The 12860-nt window shown below is 33.6% G+C and overlaps 1 long non-coding RNA gene across 1 annotated transcript; it reads right to left on the minus strand.

Moving 5' to 3' along the window:
• Window positions 1–204: 204 nt before the first annotated feature.
• Window positions 205–2907, minus strand: LOC139492516 (uncharacterized). Its single transcript, XR_011656872.1, has 3 exons — window positions 2822–2907; window positions 1305–1441; window positions 205–305 (listed from the first exon to the last, which is right to left on the minus strand). It is a non-coding gene; the product is annotated as an uncharacterized lncRNA (long non-coding RNA).
• Between the last annotated feature and the right edge of the window lie 9953 nt (window positions 2908–12860).

Here is a 12860-nt window from a genome sequence, read left to right on the forward strand (position 1 = left end):
TGCTTTATATTGGTAGAGATATTACTTGAAAAATTAGGAATATTGTCGTTTGTACTGAATCATATTACAATCTTAACCTCGCAATTTGGCAACTTCTCGGTACTATAAAATATTTGTTTCATTATCATTTCTAAACATTAAGACTCTGTTAAAAGAATAGAGAACTATTTTTTTCGGAGCTCAACCCTTCTAGAAGATATAGCCTCACCTAACCAGAAATCTGTTTGAAGATCTCCAAATCCATCCTTATAAGCCTTCCAATCTCTGTAGAAACCAATATAACCATTTGTCCTTTTCTGAATCACCTGTTGAATTGTAACCATTCATTTGTTAATTATTGATTAAAACTTACATCCCTACAATTGCGAGTATTTGAAGACAACACTTTCACTTTTATTTTCATTGGTACATATTTTGATGGCAGTCTTTCAAATACCATACTTCTTTATATAGAAAAGATATACAGACGAAGAAAACTTTCATAAACATCTGGCTTTTTTTTAATCTTGTATGATTTTTTAAAAATTTTGTGGTCATTTTTTTGTAGGTAAGTGTGACTATAATTTTCCCTGAACTAGTACACATAATTATCAAGGGATAGCTGAAGCCCGTCTCCGCGTGCGGAATTTTGTCGTTTTGTTGAAGAGCCATTGCTGACCTTGGCTTTTTTATGCTTTTTTGGTAGGGTTATTGTCTCTTTGACACATTTCCAGTTCACATTCTCAGTTTGATGTACAAACGTCTCGTATACATCTCGCATATAAGTTTAAACTTCCAGCACACTTTTGAATTAGCTTATAGGCCTCTGATTCCGACAGGTCTATTTGAACATGTCAACGCCAAGGCTAAAAGTTCAAACCCCGCTTCTGCAAGGTTAGTTCGACACCAACCTTAAATAACTAGAACTGCCAGTTTTATTGTTCAAGGTCGGCACCGCCACATTGCCTAATATATTTTAATTTACATGATAAAAAAAAAAAATGATTGAAATAGGACTACCATCGTGACCCACTCACCAATATATTGTATTTTGGAATAAGTTGTTCATATATATATGTTTATGAGTATAATTTGTAACATTCTGGCTTTGAAAAAGATAATCATGTTTTATTTTCATAACCAAATTAAAGTTGTATTTGTCATTTTAACACAACGTGAACTTATTCAAGGCCCTCAATTTAGCAGTAAAATTTAATATTTGCAGTTTTGCAACATAATCCGTAAGATTGTGTCACCCATAATTTAACATTCTGAACCTAATCAACTTCCTCAAAAATGCTAACATGTTTGTTTATTTTACTAACCGTCCAACCACCTTCGTAGCTCTTCATATCACAAAAAACACGAAAACCGGAAGTTCCAGCAGGGTAAATTTTATAGACTCCACTTTTGTGTTCTCCCTTCTTCAAATCTCCACAATCAGAAGGTCGGAAGCCTAAATCTATATTGTATGATACAGGTTATGGTTGAATTACCAATAAAATAATGTATGAACAAATAATATATTTACTTACAATATTATAAACAAGTCTAAATTGAAAACAACGTTCAAACCTATGATTGTGTTGTATAAAAACCGCAATTTTTATACATGTGCATGCAAACAAATTTCTTGATACAGGGGTCTAAATACAGCACAAACAATATTTTGCAAAAGACAAAAAAAGTGAAAAAGTATATTTTAACAAAACACCTTTGACTAAAAGATCGAAGAACCGATGTTCTTAATGTTCTCAGATGTAACATAATGGGTCTGCTCACCGGATGTAACCAAATGGTCTTTAGATACTTTTATACATGGATCTCCACTGAAATAGCTGTACCAGTGAATAAATCTGTTAACAACATGTGCAATATTGTTGTTAAATAAAAAAAGGAGTAACCAATACATGCTCTTTATCTAATTAGATTAAAATATGACTTTATAAATTTTGACTTTCTGAAGGGCTCTTCTTGATTTAACTTTATGGTGAACGTGCAAACACGTGTATTGGTAACAATTAAAACCAATTTGTTTAATAACCTGAATACACGGTGGTGTATATGTCGTAGGACCACCCATGGCCATTCACTAACTCTTATTTAGATGATATGTAAAAGTAACCCTTCCCTGACAAAAACTATAGTGCTTTTGATGTCATTGTTTTCGTAAACTAATAAACACATTTACATAAATGAAACTGTTGGTGAAAGAGAAATATAAGTAAGCTCTTTTTAGCCAAAAATTACTTGTCATTGATTTTTCATTAACAATTCAGGGTTAATGCGCTCCATAGTATACTTATTTTAGATTTCCTGAAAACCAGCGGTTATAAGTTCAGAATATACCTGGTTTCTACGCCGTTAAGCTTTAGTTGAAATATTTAGATAGGTGCGAATTTTATTTTGCTCATAGGGATCTATGTTCACCTAACTGCTGTGATTGAATTATGAATCTGTTCTGAAAGATGAGTTATCATTGATATGGTCATAATTATAAATTAACAAAATTACAAAACGTTGAATTTTTAAAAGGATTTTCTACCTCAGAAATAGATTACCTTAACAGAATTTGGCAAAACGTTTAGGAACTTTTGGTCCTCAATGCTCTTCAACTTCGTACTTTATTTTGCCTTTTTAATTTTTTTTATTCGAGCGTCACTAATGAGTCTTTTGTAGATGAAACGCCCGTCTGGCGTGTATACACAATCTCAATCCTGGTATCTATGATGAGTTTATTCACTGCGATATACAATAATAATTTTTTTTCAAAAGTTTGAAAATATGCCTGTTTTAACATGAACAAGCGTAGCACATTCAAATAACAAAACCTTCAGTTTACCATCTGGAGGGGTCAAAGTGCATTCACTCCTTGTTTCGGTGATCAGATTGGCAACTTTGTCTGCTACGTCCCTGACACATTTCTCTACAATAAACAGTAAGATATTGTTTGTGTTCGTTTATTGATATTCTTCTGAAACAGTCAGTCATTTTGATAAACAGTTCCCAATAGATTGAATCGCGAATTATCAAGTCCTATATAGTCGTTTAGTCTAATTTCAGACATGTCCGCCAAAATGTAATTAGTACGATTACACTTCTAGAAAATTATGAATCGTTCAGTTTATTTTTAAAATGTTCGATAATTGATATTTATCTTGGAAAAGCAGCCAATACCGAAAATCAACAGAACGGTACTGGATTGAATGCAAACCAAAGGAGTAGGTCCAGTAAGACCCCTTTTTGGCCCCAAAATATAGCAGTTTTAAAAAATTGTTCAAATGTTAGTTAACTTTTAGTTATTGGATAGTAGAATGCTTCTGCTACATACATATGGGCTGTTTTTGACAATACAATGCACAAATATCGGGTACTAGCACCATTAAGTCATGCTAAATTACTAATATCTTCACAATTCTAGCATTTTTGTTAAATTTTAGACGGTTTCCGTGTAAAACGAAAGTGGCCGCATTCGTGTTCATCCAAAATATTGAAATGTAAGTTGTATTTGATGATAATACATAACATATATAAAGGTAAAGGATGAACACGGATGCGGCCACTTTCATTTGTGACAAAAACCATCTGAAAAGTGACATATTTTGGCATATTTGGTAGATTTTTCATATTTGAGCTTGAATTGGAGCGTTTTTAATTACAAAATTAGTTAACATCTTTCACATAAATTAATTAATCATATGAAATAGACACTTAAGTGTTTAAAAAGTGGTCAAAATCTTTCGTCAAATGAAACTGAAATTTGAGGCCAACATCGGTCCTTACCGGACCTACTTCTTTCTGAACTGAACTGCATCACAATTGGTGGGTAATGTGTCAAGACAAAACTGACCACTTAAGACCAGATAATTTCAGTGGACCGTAAATCATAGATTATTAATTGCAAAATAAAATAGCTACCAATTGGTAAATATAAGAAAACAGTATGTTAATATTAATATATTAAATATTTAAAATAATGGCAATGTTATGTTGCAAAATAATAATAATTCTGAATAAACTAATTAAACGTATTAGACAAATTATACGTAAAGATAAAAAAAGAAGATGTGGTATGATTGCCAATGAGACAACTGTCCACAAGAGACCAAAATGACACAGAAATTAACAACAATAGGTCACCGTACGGTCTTCAACAATGAGCAAAGCTCATAAGAGGTGGTTTTATTTATTATATATATTGGACAATACGAATTCAGGCTTATTATTAATTATTCATTATTAAAACATTATATGCACTTTACCTTTGTTTATTCTATGGCAATTGATTTGTCCAAAAACGAGCAGAAAAGCAGTGAACAACGATTCTCTGTACATTCTGAAGAATTCTGCAATGTTGACTAAATATGTCGCCCAATATCTATTATCACTTAAGGATGTAATTAGGTGAGGTTAAGAAAAAATTAAGAAATTAAGAAATTAAAAAGGATACTATAAGCTGGTAGAGCATCAATTAAGGATAAAGATAAGCTAAAAATATTGATAGGTCATGGACTTCCTTTTCGAGATATTTGAGATTTAAAATATGGCGGGAAAAGGCTGATTCGGACTTTTACCTTATATTTGCATTGGTATTATTTGGGTCTCGAAACAAAAGAAAAAAAATTAACAATCTTCTAAAATTTTGGTAAATGACCTTTCATGAGCTATTTAGTCTTATATGAAAAAATAAATGGATGTTATGGACCACTTAATTGTTGCACTGCTTGTCTTTCTATCTCTCATCTTCTGCCTGGCGCAGCATTCACGTTGATTAGTTATAGGAAGTCCTTGATTTTACTTCAATTAACTGCTTTAACTGGTGGTATTATAGCACTGACTTTTGGCATTGTATAGATTAATTCATTTATTTGAGCTATAGAATTAAATGTATTAATTAATTTTAATCATACACATACATTTGTACTTGTTCACGATGTGCTTCATCCAAACTTCCTAACCATTTCGCTGTATGGTTCTGTGTTGACATGGTGATCCCCTACATGGCGTTGGTGGTGGCTCTCGGCATGACTCTTATGAGGCAGTCTAACTTGGTAAAGATCCTTTCAGATCCAACATTCGTCCTGGGAACTGTCACCGACTCCTACAGAGAAGCTCTGGTGACCAACCTGTAGCATATTTACCTCCCTCAATGTGATCTTTCCACTGTCTGCTACAAACAACCTTGAAGGATGAAAACAAAAGCTCTAACATCTGTTGTGTAAGGTTGTCTAACTGGGGGGAGGAGGGGGGGGGGGCAGGATTTAAAAATTTATCAAATACTTTATCATCAGGGTTGAAGAGTCTCTGGAGAATCTCTTGAAGGCGTCTTACAGCTTCTGGAACAATGGGGTCAACTCACTCCCCTGTCCATTCTCCTCTACGAATCTCCACATTGTCCCTGTCACCATTTTAGATACTGTAACGAGTTCGCTCCTTAAACCGACTGGTAAGTTTAATTGAATAAAGAGGCTCGATCGAACATAATTTGCATGGATCCTTTGAGTTGGTATATGGTTGAAATAATAACTAAATCAGGTAACATTTCACAGTTATTTTAAATAATATCTATATAATCAAATATTACAATTGATCATAAAAACATGCATTTAAATTTATATACAATTTGCCGTAATCGGCTCTGTCTTTGTTAAAATGAAAGTAGATTTCCAGAAAACCTCTCTCATATCATATTTATAGAAAGTTGACTAAGTGGAACGACAGCCGAAGGGACTTTCCCGTAGGTCGAAGGTCGTCTTCTTCTTCTTCTTCTTCTTCAAAACAAACAATTGCCATATGTAAGAAGGTTTAGTCTTCTTAAAATATTTAAAACCTTCACAGTAAATTATAAAGACATCAAGACATCATAAATTCCGACTGCTCTTGCAGGCGGTGAGATTAAATCTAAAGATCGTTTCGCCAACCTTCTATTTATAATTTTCCGGTCAATGGATCGACAAATTAAAACGTTTGTTATGTTCACTGGCAATCTCGTGTCACAGACCGCCAATACACAAATAATTTGGCTTTTCTTGTAAATAAACTATGGCACTGCTGGTATTTAGACGATTACGGCTAAAACACAAGTTATTACATTAACAAAATAAATAAGCAAATAAGGTAAACACATTATCGCATCATGTATCATTGAAATACATGCCAACCAACCGTGAATATTCTGTACGAGGTGACATTCCATCGTAAAAATAGCGTTGCGAAAACGTAAACAAAAACAGCTGACTCATACAATTACTACTGTAAACTATGGATAACACGAGATCCATTATTTTAATGATACGATCACTAAATCATAACAATACAACACATAGTGCTCTGGCTCTCGCTTGAAAAGACAAAATACAGAAATCAGCGTTCAGTCAAATATCCAACCAATCCTCTTCACTATAAAGGAATACTTACTTTTCCTACCTTCAGATTTAGAGACTTCAATCTTTCAACCAAGGCATCACTTCTACAAGGCATTTGGAACAACTCTTGGTTTCAGCTTCTCTATCTGGCTAGTCTGCTTTGTTTTCTTCATCTTTTTCATCTTGTCAACTTCTCACTTTACACTAACATGCATGGTATTCTTCTCAGTGTCAAACATCTTGGTTACTTCAAACAAAGAATGTATTATATTATGAAATCTGTCTACTTTATTAATACTACTATACTACCTATATATATACCTGTAGTTTTGCATTAATAGTCCTAGAGAAATCTGTCCAGAAAAAAAGCTTTCTTGATTCACCGGTGTTGAGTAAGTCAGCTTCTGTCAGTTCTTTCCGTCTGCACTCTGGAAAGCCCTCCAACTCATCTCTGACACTGTCTGGATAGAGGGCATACATACCTGTGTTGTTGAAGTAGGATCTACTCTATCAAGCTGACTTCTTAGAAATAGTCTATCATACCTACCAACTCACTCACCCTGGGCTGTATTTTACCAACATCAGTCCAGACCATATCTGCCATACTTACTTTGGACTGAGTACCACTCACCATTCCACCCCAGATGGTCCTACCTCAAACTCAATCTCCCAAATTTTGACAGTAATCATCTTTGAAAAAGAAAAAATATTGTTCATTATGCCTAATCTGCAAATTAAGAATAAATGTATACTTTGTTAAATATTAATCTATGGTTTTAACAACATATATCTAGCTAAAAATGAAAAATAGAAATGTACTGTGTGCAAATTCTCCCCAACTATCATATTCATTTTTGACAGTAAGCATCTTTAAAAACGACAAATTTTGTTCATTTTGACTCATCCAAAAGTTTAGATTGAAAATATTTTTGATAAAATATTATTATATGGTTAAAACAACATATTTCTGTTTCAAAAATGAAGAATAGAAATATGTATTCTGTTCAAATTCTCCCAACTATCATAAAAACGCAATGTAAGGCACTGAAAAATCCGAGTATTTTCAATGAATAAAACCCTATATATTCCGAACGGATCACATTAGGAGAATTTACCTCATTACATATTCATATTTAATAATAAAAAAGGCAATTTGGAGCGTTTTAAAAATAATCTGGGAGAAAGTCCCTTTTATTTTATAAATTAACAGTAATGCCAAAAAAAAAAAAACAACAAAAAAACAACTTGGAAACAATTTAAAGTTTTTTCTTAGGACTTTAATCGAACAAGGAATCCCCTCACTGAAATCGGATGAATTTGCTTTTTAAGATATATTATATGTACTTACCATACTTGATTGGCCTCTATAGCCTATGTCCATCGTTGTCTACACCCTCAGTCATAATCTTTTTAAAGTAAAAAATTTCGGGACAAGAAATGTGGCGGATTTGTAAGTTTCCATTAAGCAAGAACAGATAAATGTTCGCACACAAATTTGCCAAAACCACGCCCTGGTTATAAAAAATATCAAATCAATTCCACAAGAAGCTATTGTTTTCCATGTGAAACTATGGATACGTATGGAAAGAGAAAGTTCTGGAATTAACGAATCCGAGTGTCAGTGATGTTTATAAAGGCGGAATCGATTTTTTTTTCACGTCTTTTTCAAAGATTTTTCATATCTATACTGAAAATCGACACTAAAGTATTACTGACAACCGGATCATGAAACTTGAATATATTTCCAAAATTGTAAGCCATCAATGCAGAAAATGTCATATAAGTAACAGCTTGCGGAATGCTTTACAAAATCAGCTGTACCTTTGACATATAGTTTTTTCCGGAGGCTATTTTTTTTCAAAACATCTCCACTTCAAACAGTTTTTTTTTATCGTACCAACGCACTTCAATACCCATACAACTTATACATTTAGTTAGATAAATGTTTAAACATTAACTACAAATCAATTTTTTTGTCATAAAATATTTTTTTCATTTTTTCTAAGCAATTGTAGTTGGGTAAAATCTTACTTTTTTGCTGTCGCAAGAAAATCCTTGGCGTTACGATAACCGCATCGGCGACCTCCCTATAGCTGCCCAACCACATCAAGTCTGATGCCACTAGCAGCAGAATCATGAAGTATTGGGCATTGAGATCAATAATAACCACTGCTCTAACAACAACAATGCTAGTGCATACGAAAGATTTCCTACAAATAGTTCTGCCTTTTCAATGTACAAAAAAGGTCCTGTAAAATGTCAGAGGATATTGGCTTCAAAATATACTGAAACTATGTAGTTTTTCAACATGTTCAACATATTCATATTCAAAAAGCGATACAGGTGGTGGTTTGGCGATAAATGTATTCATTCGGATATACACTAAGAGTAAAACACGACTCAAAAGCTGTCTGATTGATTGCTGGAAAGGAGTCAGTCTAACTAATGAACAATGATGAAGCATCATAAGAAGCGCAGACATAACTCTTTTGAGTTTATTGAGATCATCATTATTGATTTAGAATTGCTTCTGGGTCATATAGATCTGCGATGAATTGACGATTCACTTGAACAGATGTGTCAATATTTGAAATACTAAGGCTTTTCTACCTCATGAATAGATTACCTCAGCTGTATTTGGCAAAACCTTTAGGAATTTTTGGTCCTCAATGCTCTTCAACTCCGTAATTTATTTTGCCTTTTTAATATTTTTTATTCGATCGTCACTGATGAGTCTTTTGTAAACGAAACGCGCGTCTGGCGTAAATATAAATTTTCAATCCTGGTATTTATGATGAGTTTATTTGCAACCACTGGGTCGATACCACTGCTGGTGGAGATTTATTTCCCCGAGGGTATCACCAGCCAAGTAGTCAGCACTTCAGAGTTATCATTGATATGTTCATAAAATTATAATGAATTAACTGTTAACAAAACTATGAATTTTTGAAATACTAAGACTTTTCTACCTCAGGAATAGATTACCTTAGCTGTTTTTGGCAAAACTTTTAGGAACTTTTGGTCCCCAATGCTCTTCAACTTTGTACTTTATTTGGTCTTTTAATATTTTTTTATTCGAGCGTCACTGATGAGTCTTTTGTAGACGAAACGCGCGTCTGGCGTAAATATTAAATTTCAATCATGATAACTAGGATGAGTTTAATTAGAACCAGCTATATTGACAAACTTTGATACATATTAGGGATTTGTTTCGAAGCCTTTTAACTGTCTTTTATGTAAATTCCAATTAAAGAAGAGTATCGCGTCCTGTTTCAGAGTGAGTAGCTGAGACAGATATCATTGGTCCAATAACTTTTCATACATCATGAACAGGATTGCATTTTTTTTGTTAAGAAACGCATCCAATCGAAAACTACAATTCATCATGCTTTACATGAGGAAAATATCTTATACAAATAAGTAAAACATAAGGTTCTGGGGATGAATACATGCGATCTCTCTAATACTGTTTACCATATGTTCATTAGCAAACACATCCGGCAGAATAATTCTCATATTTGCTTCTTTCTCATGTCATGTTCCGGTGTATACAACTGATTACAGTCACTTACAGATTTGGCACAAATTGCTGCACTGTCTTTTGATTTTGAAAAGATCCCGCTAGGAATATTTAGTCATGGTCTTGCAAATCAAAATCAATGTAGTGCGGGGTGGAGAATCGCTTGTAAATCTTATCAACCACTGTTTCTTTTCGGAAAAACAAAGAGATTTGTTACAATTTCTAATTAATCTGCCTTCAATGACCCGATGAACCTTAGAATGTTAAACCTACAACTGATACTCATCGTACATCGTCCTATATAACCATAGAAAATGCCGATGTATGATGAGTTTATTTGCAACCACTGGGTCGATGCCACTGCTGGTGGAGATTTATTTCCCCGAAGGTATCACCAGCCCAGTAGTCAGCACTTCAGGGTTGTCATTGATATGTTCATAAAATTAAAATAAATTAACTGTTAGCAAAACTTTGAATGTTTGAAATACTAAGACTTTTTTTCCTCTGGAATAGATTACCTTAGCTGTTTTTGGCAAAACTTTTAGGAACTTTTGGTCCCCAATGCTCTTCAACTTTGTACTTTATTTGGTCTTTTAATATTTTTTTATTCGAGCGTCACTGATGAGTCTTTTGTAGACGAAAAACGCGTCTGGCGTAAATATTAAATTTCAATCATGATAACTAGGATGAGTTTAATTAGAACCAGCTATATTGACAAACTTTGATACATATTAGGGATTTGTTTCGAAGCCTTTTAACTGTCTTTTATGTAAATTCCAATTAAAGAAGAGTGTCGCGTCCTGTTTCAGAGTGAGTAGCTGAGACAGATATCATTGGTCCAATAACTTTGCATATAGCATGAACAGGATTGTATTTTTGGTTAAGAAACGCATCCAATCGGAAACTACAATTCATCATGTTTTACATGAGGAAAATATCTTATACAAATAAGTAAAACATAAGGTTCTGGGGATGAATACATGCGATCTCTCTAATACTGTTTACCATATGTTCATTAGCAAACACATCCGGCAGAATAATTCTCATATTTGCTTCTTTCTCATGTCATGTTCCGGTGTATACAACTGATTACAGTCACTTACAGATTTGGCACAAATTGCTGCACTGTCTTTTGATTTTGAAAAGATCCCGCTAGGAATATTTAGTCATGGTCTTGCAAATCAAAATCAATGTAGTGCGGGGTGGAGAATCGCTTGTAAATCTTATCAACCACTGTTTCTTTTCGGAAAAACAAAGAGATTTGTTACAATTTCTAATTAATCTGCCTTCAATGACCCGATGAACCTTAGAATGTTAAACCTACAACTGATACTCATCGTACATCGTCCTATATAACCATAGAAAATGCCGATGTATGATGAGTTTATTTGCAACCACTGGGTCGATGCCACTGCTGGTGGAGATTTATTTCCCCGAAGGTATCACCAGCCCAGTAGTCAGCACTTCAGGGTTGTCATTGATATGTTCATAAAATTAAAATAAATTAACTGTTAGCAAAACTTTGAATGTTTGAAATACTAAGACTTTTTTTCCTCTGGAATAGATTACCTTAGCTGTTTTTGGCAAAACTTTTAGGAACTTTTGGTCCCCAATGCTCTTCAACTTTGTACTTTATTTGGTCTTTTAATATTTTTTTATTCGAGCGTCACTGATGAGTCTTTTGTAGACGAAAAACGCGTCTGGCGTAAATATTAAATTTCAATCATGATAACTAGGATGAGTTTAATTAGAACCAGCTATATTGACAAACTTTGATACATATTAGGGATTTGTTTCGAAGCCTTTTAACTGTCTTTTATGTAAATTCCAATTAAAGAAGAGTGTCGCGTCCTGTTTCAGAGTGAGTAGCTGAGACAGATATCATTGGTCCAATAACTTTGCATATAGCATGAACAGGATTGTATTTTTGGTTAAGAAACGCATCCAATCGGAAACTACAATTCATCATGTTTTACATGAGGAAAATATCTTATACAAATAAGTAAAACATAAGGTTCTGGGGATGAATACATGCGATCTCTCTAATACTGTTTACCATATGTTCATTAGCAAACACATCCGGCAGAATAATTCTCATATTTGCTTCTTTCTCATGTCATGTTCCGGTGTATACAACTGATTACAGTCACTTACAGGTCTGGCACAAATTGCTGCACTGTCTTTTGATTTTGAAAAGATCCCGTTAGTCATGGTCTTGCAAATCAAAATCAATGTAGTGCGGTGCGGGATGCAGAATCGCTTGCAAATCTTATGAACCGCTGTTTCTTTTCTGATGAACAAAGAGATTTGTTACAATTTCTTATTAATCTGCCTTCAATGACCCGATGAACCTTAGAATGTCAAACCAACAACCAACTGATACTCATCGTACATCGTCCTATATAACCATAAAAAAGGCCGACGAGGAAAGGCATTACCGGACCAAAGAAAGCTATATGTTAAAATATTGTGAACGTACTTTTATTCGTGGGTATAAATTTTCGTGGTTTGAGCAAAAATTACATGTTCGTGGGCTCTTAAATTCGTGGATTTTAGTTTTCTGAAGACTATGGTTTTTAAAAATGATCCTATGTTGTTTTATAATAATTTGTGGGTCATTGCTAAATAAGGTGTTAATTTTCACTTCCTCGATTGTTTTTCATTACTAACACCTTTCATCAAATTTTTAATAGAACAATTGATTTCGAAAATAAGCTGATTTATCTATGCTTACAAGTTGTCTCGATTGAAGGAATTTGCAAAGTAAACATTAGAAGTATTGCAAACTTGTCATCAGAAGTGATGACACTTATTAACCCGAGATCGAATGACCAACAGATTAACGATCATCAAAGTTGTTAATTTGGTCATAGAAAATGAAATTGAAATGTGATATGACGGCATTGTAAGTAACATTATCATCATTTACGACAGGCAAAACAGCTGATATGAAAATTACACCATTAACTTGTCATTATACACCATATACTATAATG

This window comes from Mytilus edulis, chromosome 10, assembly GCF_963676685.1.
Source record: "Mytilus edulis chromosome 10, xbMytEdul2.2, whole genome shotgun sequence".
Taxonomy (NCBI): domain Eukaryota; kingdom Metazoa; phylum Mollusca; class Bivalvia; order Mytilida; family Mytilidae; genus Mytilus; species Mytilus edulis.